The sequence below is a fragment of the Rhinopithecus roxellana genome, chromosome 7 (genome assembly GCF_007565055.1).
Source record: "Rhinopithecus roxellana isolate Shanxi Qingling chromosome 7, ASM756505v1, whole genome shotgun sequence".
In the NCBI taxonomy this organism is placed as follows: Eukaryota; Metazoa; Chordata; class Mammalia; order Primates; family Cercopithecidae; genus Rhinopithecus; species Rhinopithecus roxellana.
Window position 1 is genome coordinate 83,321,018 of NC_044555.1, and position 17,515 is coordinate 83,338,532.

General features: G+C 45.4%; 1 protein-coding gene and 1 long non-coding RNA gene across 3 annotated transcripts in view; both read left to right on the top strand.

Annotated features, from left to right (window-relative positions):
* The window catches only part of NHS (NHS actin remodeling regulator), a 366,539-nt gene that overhangs the window by 154,446 nt on the left and 194,578 nt on the right, over window positions 1–17,515 (top strand). The gene's annotated exons all lie outside the window — the stretch shown is intronic.
* The window catches only part of LOC115898774, a 58,545-nt gene continuing 43,927 nt past the window's right edge, over window positions 2,898–17,515 (top strand). The window contains exon 1 of the long non-coding RNA XR_004058444.1: window positions 2,898–3,220. This is a non-coding gene — a long non-coding RNA (uncharacterized LOC115898774). The remainder of the gene's footprint in view (window positions 3,221–17,515) is intronic.

Sequence of the window (17,515 nt, forward strand, 5' to 3'; positions counted from 1 at the left end):
AAAAGGAATCTTGAATCAGTTTCTAGCCAGTTCATTTTTGTCTATTTTTCGCAGCAACGTACTGTTTTGTTTTTGTGTTCTTTTTTTTTTTTTTTTTTTTTTTTTACAGTGGAAGGGGTTTTTATGGGAGAAACCTTTGATTATTGTTTTAGTAGGCCTAGAATATTAAGTTCTATTAAGATTAAGATTTTTGTCTTTTTAAATAGTTCTTTATAGCCCATAGTAAGAACAAAGGACTGATGGGGAATGTTTGGGAGGTTTCTCAGCTCTTATGTGTTGTTATAACACTGGTTGTTACAGTTGCCATTAAGGTTAATGTTTTCAGAACAGCAGCAAAAGCTATAAGTGGACATGAAGGAAAAGCAGCTGTTTTTCATAAAACCTACAGATGAACCAATGCTAGTTACTCCTGTGATGAGTGATCTAGAGCAGCCTTTCCCTAGTGTGTGTGTTCCTTGGAATGTGCATGTGCGTATACACACAGAAGAGAGAAAATGGAGAGTAAGTTTATGGTCAAATAAGTTTCAAAAACATTGCATATTGTAACCCCATATTGGAAAATCACAAGGTTAAAAGAGTATAGTTGATGTTTTGAATGTTATACCTTTGCTTGAAAACGAACTATCCCAAAATTTAGTGGCGTTGAACAACAAACATATATGTAGTCTGTGGTTGAGCTCAGTGGTTGTTCCAGTCTGGGCTAGGCCCAGGCCAGGTGGTTGTGGCTGGGCTAGCGCATGTGTCCACAATCACTGATAGGTCAGCTGAGGCCTAGCTGATTTAGATTGGCCTCATCTGGGATGTTCACCCTGCAGTGTCCTCTTATCGTCTAGCAGGCCAGCCTGGGCTTGTTCATACGGTGATCACAGAATTCTAAGCATGTAAGCAGAAGTGTGCAAGGCCTTTCAAGATCCAGGCTTGGAACTCAGACAGTGCCACTTCTGCATTGCATTGGCCAGAGCAAGTCACAGAACCAACCCAGATTCAAGGTTTTGAAAAATAGACTCCACCTCTCGGATGGGAGGGCTTGCAAGGTCTCATTGCAAATGGATGGGGAGATACCGAAAGGGGAATGATTGCGGCCATTTTGACAATCTAGCACAGAGATCAACTAATACGTGACTGGCTATTATTTCTATGCGCATTTCTGGGTTTGGGAGGATTTGTAGGGGAGGAGGAAAAGAGATACAGATCATTTATAATTGCAGAAAGTAAAAATAAGACTTCAGTTGGGATTTAATGAGCTAATGTATTTCAAGTGCTTTGAACTCGCCTGTAGTAAGAGCTCTATAAATGTTGCTCTTATTATTATCATGAATGCATATGTCACTTGAGGTCCTCAACCTCACTTAGAAGTGAAGCAGGAAGATTCATTTGAGAACAAAATGAACAAAACTTCAGATACTTGTGCAAAACATATAATCAAGTAAAGGAATTTAAATAAGATACCCCCAGCAAAAACAGTCTGGAGCACAGACCAGACATTTTCCTCTAGGGGTTGAAGATGGGAAGATGTGTCCAGTTTTGCCTTCTCTGACCAGTTCACCCTGTTGGGCTTGTTTCCGAGGTAAGGTCAGAGCTTGCTGGGTTCTTGCTAAACTGGAGTCTGTAATAAAGAGGGTACCCAGGTGTGAAGAGTTTTATGTTCTCAGGACTTGTTCTTTGTTTATTCAGTTAGCCTTTATTAAGTGTATTGGAGCCTTGGAGGGCTCTGCAGTGGCTTTTGTTGCATGATAAACGTGGCATGTAGCTTTTCTTTGGCTGACTTGGGCTCCAAGTGACAAAGGCAGAGAGGGCTCTGCCCGCTTTCCTGGCTCTGCCCCTTCAGGGCATTTCGGGGAGCAGTCCAGTGACTGACGCCAAATGCCCTTGAGCACTGTGCCAGCCCTCTTGACTGGAAGCTGGGGAAGGAAACTTTCTCAGGCCCTCTCTCTCTTGGCTTCTATTTCCCCTTTCATTTTGTGGTCTGAGTGGCCCCCGCCCCTCCTTGCATAAACCCCTCTGCAGTTAGCATCAACAAATCCCAAGTTGTTTGTATGTGTGTCTAAAAGAAAAATTCTCTGAGGATTAAAAGCAGACACAATAGAGGGAGTGCTCCCTTTTGCTTTAATCACTTCAGGCTCCTACGTGTTGACAGAAAGTTTTGTTAGTATCCAAGTTTAAGGAAAGGAGTATGCAGGGGTGGCATTTTTTTTTTTCCTGCGTTGAATTCTTTAAGTTTGTTAAGATATCTGGTAAACCACAAGATGCTCCCTTTTTAAATAGGCTTCACTGTCCCCTTGGCCTGCCTATAAAAGCGCTGCTCCCTTCAAAGGGATCCATAATCATGCTGAGTCTGTGGGTTGCACGACTATACCCATTGGTCTTATCTGCAAGTTGAGTTTGATCTTCCTGGCTGAAACCTGTGAGATGTTCCTTCTCTCTGAGCCTCTACTCTTATGTTTCCACATTCTTTTCTTCCCTTTCTGCTCCCAACCCCACCCCCAAATTAATTGGTGTCTGGTGACTTGTTCTACTGCTTCCTCTTGTTTTCTGTGGCTTTTGTCTAGGGCAGTGGGGGATGGTGATTCTTCCCTCACCCCCAGGGGACAGGTGGCAATGTCTGGAGACATTTTGGGTTGCCACAACTGGGGAAAAGGGGCATCTAGTGAGGAGAAGCAATGGATGCTGCTAAACCTCCTACAATGCACAGTGCATCTCCCACAGCAGAGAATGATCCAGCCTCAACCGTCACCAGTGCCACCACAAGGAGCCCCTGATCTAGCAGGTTGCTTTCTGGTGGGGTGCTCCTGCCTCTGATATGGCTCCTCCTCCTCTCTCTTCTTCCTCAAGAGGACTGTTCTTGTGTCTAGTATTGGTTACATCACCCCTGCCCTTAAATAACTAAACTCACAGAAGGAGAAAATGTTTCCTTAAGGATGCTACTGACTCTGGAATCCTTGAGTTACATGTGAATAACTGGGTCGTGCATGTCGGCATTAAGAAATAATCACAGAACTACTGATTCTGGGTTGCTCTGGGTGGCAGCTGTGCTGGGTTTACCCATGGAGGAACTTCATGGCTGCTCATCTTTGACTCTTTTCTGAGGACCCAGATCTCTCTCGGAGTGCTGACTGACTCACCCCTTCTTCAAACATCCTGTGTGGCTTCAGGATATGGCTGCTGGCTTTAAAAAAGAAGGAAAAATAAATTAAGACACCCACACTTCAAGACAACCCCTGTGAGTATATATTATACTGGGAATGCCCCATTTCTCAAATATTTATAAATATATGGTCTCTTGGAATGTTCTAGGTCTGTCATTTGGGAAGGTTAGACAGCCCTGGGACACCATCCTTTTTCAAAAGCACAGGACACTTTCACAAATACCAGATTGACAGCTGGGTGATGCCAAGGGAATGGTGATGTGTTGCCCTGTGTATATCTAGGATGTATCAGATGTCCCTCCCTTCCTTCCTTTTCTTTGTTTTCCCTCCCTCCTTCCCTCCTTCCCTTCTTCCTTTTCTTTGTTTTTCCCTCCTCCCTCCCTCCCTCCCTCCCTCCCTCCCTCCCTCCTCCCTCCCTCCCTTCCTCCCTCCCTTCCTTCCTTCCTTTTCTTTGTTTTCCCTCCCTCCCTCCCTCCCTCCCTCCCTCCCTCCCTTTCTTCCTTCCTTCCTTCCTTCCTTCCTCCTTCCCTTCCTTTTTTACTTTCTTTTTTCTTTCTCCCTCCTTCCCTTCTTCCCCTCCTTTCTTTCCAAGCACATCAGTGAGAATGTAGCACAGCTTGATTTTCTGAAGTCCATCAACTACTGTGTGCTGCTTGTCAAGAAGGGTGCTATATAAGCTGAAATGCTGCTCTAAATTTCACATTATCCCTTCCTGCTGCTCATTGAGTTATTTAATTAGAAGCTGCCATATTTTCTAGGGAAAACACTTTGAACAGAAGGCCTGATTTCACTGAGAATGGATGCCTTTATTATGTGTCAAGGAGATAAAAATTGCTAGTAAGATGTTAGTGTGTATATGTATATGAAATACAGAACAGCGCAGGTACATATATGAAGAGCGATCAAAAGAGAAATGCGAAGGGGTTGGAAAATTAAAGGTGTCAGATCCAGTCAATGATTTGGTTCCTGCTCAGGAGTGTGTAAGCTTCAGTTGGCTCCAGTTTGGCTAACACTGCAATGCCTTTAGTGTCACTGAAGCTGACAAACAGAGCTGACACGTTGTTTTTCTAGGGGAAAAAAATGCTCTCCTTCCACATTCCCAGTGCAGACAACAGCAGAAAACAGAAATGAGACCCAACTGCCCAGAGTCCACACAGACTCCAACTCAAAGTCTTCGAATTATGTATTCAATTCTTGCCACTTTGTACATTTTCCCTTAAAGAAAATTTTAAAAAATCAGTTCATAGTAGCTCTTAAAAAGCATGGAGGGGCACTCAGGATTAAATTCATTCCAAGAGTCAGATTTTAAGTTTCATTCTTAGGAGGAGATTTTGTGTTTAGGGTATGATGGTGTGGAGTTCATAGGAAGGGATGTCAGGTAAAACCAACTGCATCCTGTCTTTTGAGTTTGTTTTCCCTTTGGTGTTCCCTGTGGACATGTGCCTTTCACTTTGCTTGGAGACTCTCTGGATGTGCAGGCTGCTTCATGTCCTTTAGTCTCTTCTGTGGCAGCCAAGGGGGTTTCCTTTTTTCTTCCCTCTACTTCTGGGCCACAGATAGGAAAGAACAAAGATGCTTTCCCTGCACTGACTCCAAGTTGAAGCTAATCAAACTCCCCTCTGAAAGGGGTTAATCATTTAAAAACAGCCTGAGAAGAACTTGAAAGTGACTTTCAGTGAACATGTCCAGCAATCTCTGGATTTAAATCCCCTCCCCTCCTCTCCCTCTCCAGCCACGTCACTGGATAGGGAAGGCTTGTTTCGATCTGCTCGCTAGGTTTTTCAGCCCTGCTGAGAGAGACGCCAGTGCTGGGCTTTAAAGTGGAGGAAATTCAGTTAAGGAGCATGACATTTCTCAGGTTTCTGGAGAGATGGATATTTTGGCTTATGTTGAGTGCTACCGACCCCATTTGTCACCAGCAAGCAGATGGATAGTCCCTTAACCTCTCAGAATGGGGTGAAGGGATGATTTGGGCCTTTGCTACTCAAAGTGTGGTCCTTGGACTAGCAGTATCGTCTCCCCTGGGAGCTGGTTAGAGATGCAGAATCAGGGCTCCACTACTGACTGACTGAATCTGAATTTGCTGTTTAACATGATCCACAGGTGATTCAGACGCACATTAACGTTTCAGAAGCACTGGTCCAGGGCAGTGGTTATCAAATTTGAGCATACGTTGGAATTTGTTTCAACAATCCTGTTAAAACACAGATTGCTCAATACTACTCTCAGAGTTTTGAATCCGTCAGGTTTGAGTCAGGGCCAGAGAATCTGCATTTCTTCCTTTCTTTTTTCTTTATTTTTTCAGACAAGGTCTCACTCTGCCACCCAGGCTGGGATACCATGGCACAATCATAGCTCACTGCAGTCTCAAATTCCTAGGCTGGTCTTGAACTGCTGGCTCAAGTGATTCTCCTGCCTCAACCTCCCAAAGTGCTGGAATTTCAGGCGGGAGCCACCCTGCCAGCCAAATCTGCATTTGAGACAGGTTCCCTGTTGGTGCCCATGCTTCTGGTGAGGTGGAGGAGCACACATTGGGAATAGCTGTTCTGGAGGAACCCTGGCCCTTCTGGCAGCCTTTATTTCTCTCTCCATGGAAACCCTCACACCAGCCAGGCCACCCTTGCCCCCTGCCTCATGCTTTCAATTCCCTTCCCCTTCCTCCCTTTGGAGAGGCCAGTTCCTCCCCTTTATGAACCTCCCCCATTTCCTAGCTGTGAATCCAAGCTCACACTTTCCTTTCCTGGCCACTCTGAGCTTTCCCATCCCCTTTCAGTGCCCCCCCCCCCCCCACTTCATCCCCTGGTGCCCCAGCCTTCCCAGTTAGATTGCAAGCTCGAAGTGGGCCTCCCCCTCCCTCACTATCCCCCTAATCCATCACCAGGATCATTCATTTCACTGTCCAAGTATCTCTCAGATCCCTCTTCTGCCCTCTATCCTAACTACCACCCCTGTGGTCTAAGCCCCATCTTCTCCTGCAACTATCTTTGGAGGTCTCCTTGTAGCCTCTCTTGCATTTGTCCAGTCTTTTCTACTATCAAGTCCAAGTGACCTATTCAAAGTTTCCCGCACTATTACTCCCTCTCCCTCCTCTGCCACTGCTTCAGCTCTTTCTGTGACATCATTGGTTGTAGACTACAATCCTGAGCATTTCCCTGAAGGCCCCTAAGGTGGGCCCTGGCTATGCTTCTGTCTTTCTCTCTGCTGCCCTCCCTTGGCTTTGTGCTGCAGTCACACTGGCCTATTTTCAGGCCCCCACAGGGCCTTTGCACAAGCTGAGGTGCTTTCTCCAGCCTCACCTCACCTGCTTAGTGCCTCAGCATCCTGCCAATGGCCCCTCAAGCTTCCCCAGGGAGTCTTCCTCTGACTTTCCCCAGCCAGTGAGATTCCTTTGTTATTGACCCTCCTTCTTATCCTCATAGTGCTTTTTGCCCTATGCAGTTATATATCCAAAATGTGACAACTGGATTAATGCATGTCTCTCCTGCTAGACTATAAGTTCCATGGAGTGAGGACCCATTCATTTGTGTTGATTCTTGTGTCCCCAGGAGCTGGTATCTAGAATGCACCCAACGAATGCTTGTTGGTGACGTCAGTGGGATCCTTTGCAACTCCATGCAGTGGTTCACACCCCACATAGACTGTCCACTCCATATAGGGGGTGTGTAGGAGCATGGATCTCCCAAAATATGATACTGGAAAATGAAAACCAGACTCCGCCCCAAACCTATAACAATTGCCTTTTAAAAATTGTTTTAAATTTATAAGAATTCAGCTCTGAATGTTTAGATAATTGGTAGCATGAATGGGCCCTCAAGGTCAGGAAGACTTCTTTGCTGTGGTTTTAATTTGTGCAAAGCAGAAGCCATTTCTATGTAAATGAATCAACGCATCGAGGCACACTTCTTCAGCCCTGATTATATGCCAGGCACTGGACCCGAGCCCCGGGAAACAAAGATGAATGATACAGTCCCTGCCCTTGAAGGGAGGAAAAGCAGATTTCCCTGGAGAGAAGGTCCCTGGAGAACTTCCTAGCAGTAAAGAATTCAGTAACAGTATGGACGATGGCACCAGAAGTGTGCCTTGAGTTTAGTATCAACCTCAGTGCTCCCCTCACTGTGCATTTTGAAGACTTCCTCCTTTACAAAGACGAGCAGATTCAGAGCGCCTGAGATGTCACCATGAGATATGGTCCCTAGAATGTCTCCCAGGAAGGGATGAGATCTTGGTCCTTCAGTGAAAATGCCAACATTATTGGAAGAAAGCCCAGACCAAGGAAGGGGCTAGGGCTGGGGTTCTGAAGTAAACTAACTGCTAACCTGGGTTCAGACCTTGACCCAGCCACTCACTGGTGGGTAACTTGGGCCCTTTTCTTAAATTATTTAAGCCTTAGTTTCTTATCTATGAAATGGGTATAATAGCTCCTACCAGTAGAGCCATGGGGAGGAATAAATAAAATCCTGTGTGTGGGGCATTCAGCACAATGCCTGTAGTATAGAGTTGCTGAATCTATTGTTATGATGAGTATTAGCTATGCAGAGCAGGGCCTACCAAAGACCTACGCGGATTCTTCTATAATGAACAACAACCATCACCAGAAAAGGCTGGTAAGTTGCTGGCAAGTTTCTGCCCTGCCCACCACACAGTAGTGTGGGGGCAGCAAAGACATGGGAGAGGGCCAAAGCTCTTAGAGAAGTGAAAGTCATTGGCATAGCTCTATATGGAATTGTCTCCAGTGTGTGAGTCTATGCGCTTAAGTCCTTTACACATTTTTTGGCAACCTTTTTTGTAAGGCTGCTCGTTGATTTTTATTTTTTATTTTTTTAAGTGAGACAGGGTTTTGCTCTGTCACCCAGGCTGCAGTGCAGTGACACGATCATGGCTCACTGTAGTCTCGATCTCCCAGGCTCAAGTGATCCTCCTGCCTCAGCCTCCCAAGTAGCTGGGACTACAGGCATGCACCACCACGCCTGGCTAATTTTTGTGTTTTTTATAGAGACAGGGTCTCTGTATGTTACCCAGGCTGGTCTTGAACTCTGGAACTTAAGCAGTCTTCCTGCCTCGGCTTCCCAAAGTGCTAGGATTACAGGTGTGAGCCACTGCACCTGGCCTTGTTGACTTTTAAAATTATGGGTTTAATACTTTTAGAGCAATCAGGGAATAATCACTTTCAAGTACTAAGCACAAAGTGCTGACTCCTGCTAGGAAGATGGACAGGGCTGGGGTCATAGGCATGACCTTGGGTCTTGGAGAACTGAGTTTGCTTCCTGACACAGCCCTTTGGGTCCCATGACCTTGGGCAGCCCCCACAGCCTCTCTAAGTCTTGCTTTCATGGCCTGCACTATGAGGTTAATAGTAATGCCTATTCTGAGGGCTGTTTTGAAGATTACAGGACATAAATACAGAAATGTCTAACACTATGTCCAATAAATTATTGTTTCTCTTCTCTTCCCATCAATATGCACTTTTCTTGAGCAAAAGTCTTGTCAGCACTTAACAGAATTAATTACAAAACCTAATTAAGGGAGTCTGTAAGTGTGATATTTTACTGTTTTCTCCCTTTTGATGATGAGTTCTCTCACCTACTGAGAGGAAGAAAGCTTTTTTCAGACTGTTGCCTGAAAGGTCATTGTGTGTGTACGCACGTGCATGCGTGCACACGTGTGCATGCACACATGTGTCTACTCTGACATTAACACACTTTGTCCAGGATGCATTCATGATGCCCTGGCAGCCAGTGGGTCTTTGGAAGGAATTCATAGGATTGAGACTATGAGTTGATTTCATGAGCAGAAAATTGTATATTTTGACGAGAGAACATTAGAGAATGACTCCTGAAGAAGGTCACAAGCAGGCCAGTGTTGTTAGCGATGCCTGGGACATTGACTTTTGGGAAATAATGCCATGTGTTTCTTCCCCCAGGCCCATAGCTACCTTTGCTTAGCCAGCACACACCCTCATGTTCGAGACCTCAGTGGCTCTTGGTGGATTTTTGTGTTGCTGTAACTTTCCTGTTTTGAAAGTTACGGACAAGAGCTCAGAAAGCAGCAACTTCTTCAAAGAGAGAAATTAAAAGTATAGTTATGACTCTAATGACTCTAGCGGCCCCATAAATGGCAACTCCCCAGGGTCTACGGCTTCATGAGGGACCCTTGGCCGAATCCACTGTGAGGTTCCAAAATTTAATTGTATGGACTCTTCCAAACATAAGGGCAAGTGTATAAAAAATAATTTCCAACAATTTCCACAAGCCCTGGTTGTTTGATTCAGGAACTGAATAAGTGCCCAGACTCATGTTCAATGTTGGTCCTTGCTTTTCTAGCAGATGCTATTGGTGTCCACCCACAAGTTCTTGGCATCTGGTGTCCCAGTGCACACCTGGACAGTGTCCTGCTCCAAGTGTCTGCAGTTCTCTGCCTGAGGGCTTTCTGTCAGCCTTCGAGCAGTGCAGATGCAGAGTAGCTGGGGATTAATGTTCCTGAACAGCCTTCAGTCAATGAAAGATGAGAACTGGAGAGTCAATACCCTAGCTTCCTCACTTCTCAGGTGGGCCGATTCTGAGCTGTGTACTACAGTGTCTTCCAGAGTCTGCAAACAAGATTGAACCTCGGTTGCCTGTGGCAGAAACCTGTTTCATAACCTAACTTTATGGCTTCCTTCCCTTGCCCGTCTCGCTTACCCCCTCTTCCACTGTGTTTCCTGAAAGCATCTCCCAAACATATCATTTATACTTGAATCCTTGTCTCAGGGTTGGCATTTGGGGAAATTCATACTAAGGCAACATTTCAGAGTGACCCTGGAAAAAAAAAAAGAAGGAATGATCTCTTTCACTGAAGTACAATGTAAAACCTGGGTTACCAACCCTAGTCTCACTGTTTCCTCTGACCTTGGGCATTTCTTGAGATTTTGCCCCTCCTCTGTAAAATGATGGTCACAGGTTGATTCAACTGGGGTATGATAGGTGGATCAGGTAGAACAATGATTTGTTGCATGGGATGAACTGAGCATTCCAGGTCATCTAGAATCTCTGTGCCTACTAGAAGCAGTAAGGGAGGCCCTCTCCTAGTCACAACCAAAAGCACCCCCGACACTGCCATATACCTGTAGGGGGCAGCACCGTCCCTGGTCAACCACCGCTAACAGATATTTCTCAAGTCTGCTCTAGTTTTGACATTCTAAGATGAGTTGATTGATCAAGAACCTCAGACTGGGATAGTGCCCACCATGGTATATTTCAGTCTGGGGAGTGGTGAGGAGTGGCTGAATGGTAACTTTTTCTTTTAGAGACAGGGTCTTGCTCTGTCACCCAGGCTGGAATGCAGCAGTGTGATCATAGCTCACTGCAGCCTTGGACTCCTGGGCCCAAGCAATCATTTTGCCTCAGCCCCTCAAGTAGCTAGGACCACAGGCGCCCACCACCACGCTTGGCTATTTTTGTTTAGAAACTTTTTGTAGATGTGGGATCTTGCTACATTGCCCAGGCTGTTCTTGAACTCCTGGGCTCAAGTGATCCTCCCATCTTGGCTTCCCAAAGTGCTGGGATTACAGGTGTGAGCCACTGCACCCAGCTGGTAACTCTTGAATAGATTCTGTATTGTCAGAAATAACCACTGACTTGCCTCCTTCCTGAAATGTTGAAGAAGGGAACATTTAACTCATTCCCTCTGCTTCCCTAAACTCCTTGGCCAAGTTCCCCTTTCATTCATTTGACAGGTCTTCCCTGTGTCTGTAGCTGGTGATGAACTTTAAAAACTTGCGTTCGGGCTGGGCACAGTGGCTCACAACTGTAATCCCAGCACTTTGGGAAGCCAGCACTTTTGGAATCCCAGCACTTTGGGAGGCGGGTGGATCACGAGGTCAGGAAATCAAGACCAGCCTGGCTAACACGGTGAAACCCCGTCTCTACTAAAAATACAAAAAAATTATCCGGGTGTGGTGGTGGGTGCCTTTAGTCCCAGCTACCCGGGAGGCTGAGGCAGGAGAATGGCATGAACCTGGGAGGCAGAGTGTGCAGTGAGCTGAGATTGCGCCACTGCACTCCAGCCTGGGTGACAGAGTGAGACTCCATCTCAAAAAACAAAACAAAACAAAACAAACAAACAAACAAACAAACAAACTTGCATTCGAACCTATACTGGCTTTTTCCTAGAGCCAGTTCATCCCTGGGCAACAACATCCCCAGCTGTCTCTACCTAGTCAGAGATCCATGTGTAGAGTATAGAGGGAAGGAAAAAGTACTGGAAGGTTTGCTCCATCTGAGTCAGAGTCAGATTTGTGATTTATTGATTTATTCCTGAGCCATTTGTTGTTCTGCTAGTGGGGTGGTTTGCGATCATCACCATTTTCCTCTCTGTTTCTTACAGAAAAGTTAGAGGAACCCAATAAATTGCTTCTTTTTCTTTAAGAAAATCTAAAAGTATATTCCTGTGTGGGCAAGATAGGTCTCACTTATGCCACACACCTAGCCACTGTCTGACACATAGGAAACTTTCTATAAATGTATACTGTGTTGACTAATCAACAAGTTGTTCTTGTTCATTGCATGAAACCTTTGAGAATGTTTCTTTGCAAAGCCCCTTTTTTTTCTGTTCTAAGAAGGTATTTGAAGACCATGCTACCAGGCTTTTATGGTGTATGGTGAGTTGAATTTTTCCAGGAAGGAAACTTTTGGGGAATTCTAATCTTGATTTTCCATAAAGTGATTGAACTGTGGAGATAAATTAAAATATGAGTCATGAAATGTATTGAAATAGCAGCAAAGACTTGCCAGATGGAAAGCAAAGCAAAGACTCTTGTCATGTCCAAGCAAGACAAAGACCAATTTACAAAAAAAAGATAAGTGGGGCATCTTCCTTCCATCTCTCCCATCTCAGGCACGTATATGGCATCAAACTTGAAGTGAAGTTTCTGGTAGATGTTTTGCCTGTTCTGTTAGGTTTTGCAATAAGCAAAACTGACCAGTGAAGTTCGATCAAAAGCACCATTAGGAGATGAGAGCTTTACCTTTAAATGTGATCCAAGCATAATGAACAATGAAATTCCTGTGATTAAAGGTTTAAACTGGGGCAAATCTACACCTAGAAGAAGACAGAATCTCTTTGGATGAGGAGGAGAAAGCAAAATGAATTGGAAGTAAATTATGTAGCTGAAAAATTTCCAGTAATATGCTTCCTAGCCTGTCCCAGGCAGAGATAAGGACGGGGTCCTGCCTGGTGCCACCCTGAGCTAACTTCTCAAAAATCAGATACTTTAGAGGTGAATTTCTGTAAAAGAACAAAGTTGAACTTCAAAAAAGAAAAGTATCACGTCCCCCCAAAATGGAGGTGGCCTGTTGGCTCAGCAGAGTGGCTAAGTCAAGTAGGAAATGTGGCATCTGGCCTAGCAGTGACAGGAGACTGCGTTGCATTAGGGGTTAGACAAAGGTCAGCAAAGCCAAAGGGTTTAAAAGAGGCGGGTGTGGTGACTGTCCTGCTCAGCTTCCTGACCCGCCAGGCTGATGTCAGAGGGTTTATTCAGATTTGAGGGCTTTTGTTTGGGGGGATTGGAGTGATTCCTAAGAGACAATGCCCGACTGGAGGCTGGGGGCACGCGACGCCTGAATTGAATTTGGGCAGTTGCTGAGCAGATGGGGATCAGAGGGGAAAACAAAAGGGAAGCTGTTCCCAGCATATCCACAGGAAGGGGAGAATTGCAGAGCCAGCCGCGGGCAGGAGGGCTTCCTGCTCAGCCTGGCTGTGGAGGCCTCCAGTGCCCCCATCTTGCAGAAGGCCAAGCATTCCCAGGGCTAGTGGGACTTTGGCCCTTGCGCAGAGAGGAGAGAGGGTGGAAGTGGAGTTAGGTCAGGAGCATGAACTTCTTGAGTTCAGATTTCAGGTTTGTGCATTTCCTCATCTGCAGGCTGGCAAGTTTCCTGGACTCATGTAGTCTCACACCCTCATATTCAGGTGCAGGAGCTGAGACCTGTGAAAGTGCACTGCCTTTCCTGGACTCTGTCAGTGTCTTAGGTTGCCTTCCTCTAAAAGCAGACATGGCACGAGGAATAGAGCAAATGCTCTTTGCTCAGGGGGGATCCTGGAAGCAGTGGTTAGGGACTGGAGAGGTAACACAGGGATGAGAAGGAAGCTGACATAGGTGCATTAAAGAGTAGGCTCCTAGCATGGGCAACTGGGGCTCTGTCCTACTGGGGACCTCTGGGCAACTAAGCAGAACACACTTCAGGGTTTCCTGCCTAGGGGGTGAAGAAGCTGGGGTGTTCTTCATAATTCCTCGCCTTTGCTAACTGCTCCCGGAGATGTTGAGTCCCTGGCACTTCTGTGTTCCGGTGACCAGAGAAAACCCTCAGGGAGCGGGTCATAGGTGTTATGGAGCAGGAAGCCATGAACATGTGCAAAGTGGGAAGGGGCTTCACCAGGCAGATTTCTGGTCATGCTCTTATCAATTTCCTTAGCTTATGGGGAAGCCAACCTTTCTGAGGCCAGGAAAGCATTTCTCTGGGTGCCCAATATTGCACAGACAGATCAAAAATGCTTCTCTTTGCTCTTAAGTGGGGCGTACACTTCTCTTCTTCCTGGGAGCACATTAGATGTCCAGGTTGGATGTACAGTGACTGTCCCTCTCTCCTGCTTCCCTGGCTAGCCACTGCCCTTGTCTTTCTGCCTCCCTTTCAGCCAGGCTTTTTGGCTTTCCATTTTATTTCTAGTAAAAGCCAGAGTCCCAAGCAACTACAGGAATCTACATGATGGGCACATGCCCTCTACCCACCTGCCTCTCTGATGACACCTCTACCATTTTTCCTTTCTCACTGCATCCCCACTGCATTGCCCCCTTGTTGCTTCTCAAGCCTACCATATATGCAGGGTCTTCCTTCAAGGCCTTTGCCCTTGCTGTTCTCTCTGCCTGGAATGCTTTCCCCTGAAAGCATGGTTCTAGCTCTTTCCTCTTTGGGAGAGAGTCATATCTTGCCTTATTGGTTAGTAAGACCCTTCCCAACCACCCCATTTAAAACATCACACAACCACTCCCTTTCTCTGTCCTCCTTCCCTGCTTGATGGTTCTCCACAGTCCTTAATGCTCTGCGACATAGCATATAATTGTTTTATTTTCGGCCGGGCGCGGTGGCTCAAGCCTGTAATCCCAGCACTTTGGGAGGCCGAGACGGGCGGATCACGAGGTCAGGAGATCGAGACCATCCTGGCTAACACGGTGAAACCCCGTCTCTACTAAAAAAATACAAAAAATTAGCCGGGCGAGATGGCGGGCGCCTGTAGTCCCAGCTACTCGGGAGGCTGAGGCGAGAGAATGGCGTAAACCCGGGAGGCGGAGCTTGCAGTGAGCTGAGATCCGGCCACTGCACTCCAGCCTGGGCGACAGAGCGAGACTCCGTCTCAAAAAAAAAAATAATAATAATAATTGTTTTATTTAACTTTACACCATGTATCTGCTTCTCTGCTTGGCCTCTCTTGAATATAAGCTGTATGGGGGCAGAGACCTGTGTCTGGTTCACTGCTGTATCTCCAGTGCCTAGAATTGTGCCTGGCACATAGTAGATGCTAAACAAAATTATCAAATGAATTGATCAGTGGCGATTAGACAATGTTTTCTCTTTTTCCTCCCTACTGTAGCTCCTAGCACATGTCTGGGACCTTTCTGCCCTCAAACTGAAGCATCCTCAGGGAAGTTTATCCTTGTGCAGTAGACAGAACAGAGGCTTTGGACCCTCGCAGACCTTGATTGGAACCACTAGGTTCAAAACCCAGCTCCCCCAAAATTCCAAACATTACTAGCTCACCAATATCTAGCTCTCCCCAGTAGGAACATCTAAAGCTTCAAAAGAGGCATGGCAAGGAGGGCTTGATCTTCTTGGTTTGACAAGTCATTGTTTGCTGATTGCTTGACATCCATTACAGAGCCAGGCCTGCCACCAGCCATCTCTGCCCTGCCTCCCTGCCAACATTGTCCTGTAAGATGGCCAGAGCGTTTTGAAGCAGCCTGTGGATAGCCTGCCAGGGTTCTGTGTACTTGCATGCCTGCCCCCCAGTTGCAGAGGAGCGGTTTTTGCATTTCTGCCACTTGTCTGACCTGCTGCGGCAAAGTAGCCCACTGGGGAAGCTTGGCATCACTGCCTGGCACTGGTGCTCATTCCTTCCTGGCATTGGCCCATGCCAGCAGGAACAAGGACAGTGCCAAGCATGCCACCATGGTTGTGCCAACCAGTTCCACTGCAGCAGTGGCCTGAGGATGCTTGAACCTGCCCAGCTGTCATTACAACTAATGCCAAAGACACTGAAGGGGGTTGGCCATTTCCTTGCAGTTTTCTTTCTCCAAGCAGTTGTGGCTTGCTGGGTCAGCTTCAGAAGCATTTATTATTCACATGCCTGAATCCAGAGAAGGTAGAGCTTCTACAAAATGGCACAAAGGGAAATTTTCCTTGTGGAAGTCCTGAATCCAGAGAGAGAGAGAGGAAGAGAGAGAGAGAGAGAGAGAGAGAGAGAGAGAGAGAGAGAGAGAGAGAGGGAGAGGGAGAGAGGGAAATGGGGGAAAACACAGAGACAGAGAAAGTTGAGATGTGTAGTACTCAGACCTGGGTTCAAGCTCAGGATCCATGACTTCTAGGCTGGATAACCTTGAACAAGTTATATGATCATTCTAAGCCCCAGTTGTCTTGTCTACAAAATGGGTAGAATAATTATATCTAGCTTGTAGGATTTTTATGAGGAGTAAAGGAGATATAAGTAATAACACAGTATATAACACATAGTATTTATTCAGTTAATGTTAGCTGTTATGATTACTTGTATATTATTAATAATGTCTTCATACTTTTTTATCCTCTGGGGGAGGTGGCATAAACCAGTGCTTCTCAAACTTTAGTTCATAGCAATCATCAGGAGAGTTGATCAAAATGCAGATTTCTGAGCCCTGCCCCCAGAGATTCTGATTCTACAGGTCTATATTTATAACAAGTTCCCTGGTGATACTGGTGATGTTGGTCCACGGACCACACTTTGAGCGGCAGCATTGGTATAAGCCACAGGGCAACAGATATTCTGATGCATTTGAGGGATGGGTGCAATGCATTTCATCTTAGTTCTTGCTTTACCTGCCTGCAACTCCTATTCCATTTGGCTACAGAATGAGTGCTTAACATTGTCCTAAGCATTGATAAGATGAGAAGGCAGAAGCTAATGCCTAGAAAAACTAACATAACTAGAAAATGCTCAGAGCTTGAAGGTTGATCCCATTGCTGAACCTGACGCTACTTAGAAGTCAGAACATATTCCAGTCACAGATAAGTGTAGGTTCCTCTTCCCAGGGGAGGCAGACGGAGCTGATGGAAGGAAAACATGCTCATTGTCTGCTTCTCTTGTACAGAGCTCATGCAGGGGGGGAAATAAGGGTGCTTCAGAAATACTCTGTAGGCAGTTCTTTTTTTAATTTTTTTGTAGTCATGAGACATGAAATCAAAGACTGTTACTATCAAAATAAGAGGCTAGATGACTCTCCATGTCCTGTCAATTTCCCCTTACATCTTCCTGTGTCAGTGCTTTTCTTCAGAGTTCAGGATTTTGCTCCCTTTTCCATGCCCCCTCCTCTTTTTCCTTTTGATACCAGGAGCTACTTCATTCAAAAGTACCTGGATTCTAGGAGTACCTTGGTTTGGGGCCCTTCAAGGCCAAAATGAAGATAAAGAGATGGAGCTGCAGGGCATCTATAAATAATGGTTTCTTTCTTATAATTTCTTTCTAGATTTTTCTAATTGCCCACAATTAGGAAATGTCACTTTTATAGTCAGAAAACCTAGATACTATTTTCTTTCAATCAAGATTGATAAATCTGTCCATAGCCTATAACTATAGCTAATACCTCTTAAGTGCTTTGTCACTTTTATAGTCAGAAAACCTAGATACTATTTTCTTTCAATCAAGATTGATAAATCTGTCCATAGCCTATAACTATAGCTAATACCTCTTAAGTGCTTTGTCTCAGCCAGGCAGACACTATGCTGAGTATTATCATGTATAATATCATTTAATTCTTGCTACAAATTGAATGAGATTAGAACCGTTGTCCCCCTTTTATAGATAAAGAAATGGAGACACAAAAAAGTGAAGTGACGTATTCAATGTTGTATGGCTGGAAAACGACAGAGATAGGATTTGAATCTGACATTTTGAACTCAATTTTTAACCGTGATGCTTTGTGTATAATCATAAACATGTAAAAAATATAAACCAGGCAAAAATTCAAGAAGAAAATGTATCAGCATTTGACATTGATTTGTCTGGATGGTGCAATGGTACATCTATGGACTTTCTTCCTTCTGCTGATTTTCTAATTATTTTCTCAATGACCATATACTATTTTTCCAATA